Source organism: Chrysochloris asiatica, unplaced genomic scaffold (genome assembly GCF_000296735.1).
Source record: "Chrysochloris asiatica unplaced genomic scaffold, ChrAsi1.0 scaffold00012, whole genome shotgun sequence".
Taxonomy (NCBI): Eukaryota; Metazoa; Chordata; class Mammalia; order Afrosoricida; family Chrysochloridae; genus Chrysochloris; species Chrysochloris asiatica.
The window spans coordinates 363,149-364,844 of NW_006408530.1; the positions used below are offsets into that span (position 1 = coordinate 363,149).

Consider the following 1,696-nt stretch of genomic DNA (forward strand, 5'->3'; position numbering starts at 1 on the left):
GTCACCAGAAGAAACGAAATAATAAAGATTAGAACAGAAATAGATGAAACAGAAAAACAATAAAAAGAATCAACAGGACAAGAAGTTGGTTCTTTGAAAGGATTAATAAAAAATAATAAAATAACTTATCATAGCAGAATAAAAAAACTTATCATAAAAATAATGCATCCTGACCAAGTAGGATTCATACTAGGTATGCAAGAATGGTTCAGTATTAGGAAAGCAATAAATGTAATCTGACACATAAATAAAGGAAAAGAACCGCATGATCGTATAAATTAATGTAGAAGACTTAACAAAATCCAACATCCATACCTGATGAAAACACTCAACAAAATAAAAATAGAAGGGAAATTCCTCCACACAATTAAGAGTATATATACCTGATGTGGTCCTGTAGGATAAAGCACTGGACCAAAAAGTCAGTTTGAACCACAGGGTCGGCTGTTCAAATTCAACAGTCAGCAAAATGACAGGGTAAAAGGTCAATATACAAAAATCAGTTGGTTTCCTTTACACAAATAAAGAGAGCACTGAAAAAGAAATCAGGAAAGCATTACCTTTTACAACAGCTACCCAAAAGATTAAATATTTAGGAATGAATTTAACCAGAGAAACAAAAACCTATACAAAGGAGAACTGTGGTGGCCGCTGCGCCAGGGTGTGTGTGTCTCGCTACTGGAGGAAGATGAGGCTGAAGATTGGGTTCATCTTACACAGTTTACTGGTGGTGACAAGCTTCCTGGGGCTAGTGGTCCTGTGGTCTTCCCTATCCCCACAGCCGAATGACCTGAGCCCACTGAGCAAGATGAGGGAAGACAGAGATGTCAATAATCCCATGCCTAACCAAGGAGGCAATGGATTAGCTCCTGGGGATGACAGATTCAAACCTGTGGTACTATGGCCTCATGGTGAAGGAGTAGAAGTGGATTTAGAGTCTATTATAAGAAAAAACAAGGCTAAAAATGAACATGAACACCACGCTGGTGGAGATTCCCAGAATGACATAATCCAGAGACAGTATCTCACATTTAATCCTCAGACATTCCCCTATCATGATCCTGTGCTATGCCCAGGGATCCTCGGTAGCTTTAAACCCAAAGAACCTGAACCTCATGGAATGGTTGATGGCCCTGGAGAGAAAGCCAAGTCATTGGTTTTGGGACCAGAATTCAAACCTGCTGCTCAAGACAGCCTTAAAGAATTTGGATTTATCATGGTGGTTAGCGACATGATCTCACTAGACCACAGTGTCAATGAATTATGTCAAGAAGAATGCAAATATTGGCATTATGATGAAAGCCTGCTGACTGCCAGTGTTGTCATTGTCTTCTGTAATGAAGGATGGTAAACCCTCATGAGAATGGTCCACAGCATAATTAAATGAAATATTTAGCAGAAATTGTGTTAATTGATTATTTCAGTAATAAAGAACACTTAAAATAAAAACTAGATTACTACATTAAGTTGTAGAATGGCCTAGTAAAAATCTTTCAAAATGAGAGGAGAGAAGGTTTAATTCAAGCATGAAGCATTGGTGCTCAGAAAGCTAAATTTGGACAGGTTTTGATATGCCTTGATGCCCACTGTGAGGTGGCAGTTAACTAGCATGCACCACTTTTAGCTCCCATATCTAAGGACAGAACCATTTGCACTGTGCCGATTATAGATGTCATAAAAGGCAACACATATGAAA

The 1,696-nt window shown here is 38.4% G+C and overlaps 1 pseudogene; it reads left to right on the top strand.

Annotated features, from left to right (window-relative positions):
- Nucleotides 1–688: 688 nt before the first annotated feature.
- Nucleotides 689–1,695, top strand: LOC102837896 (annotated as a pseudogene).
- The last annotated feature ends 1 nt before the right edge of the window (nt 1,696 follows it).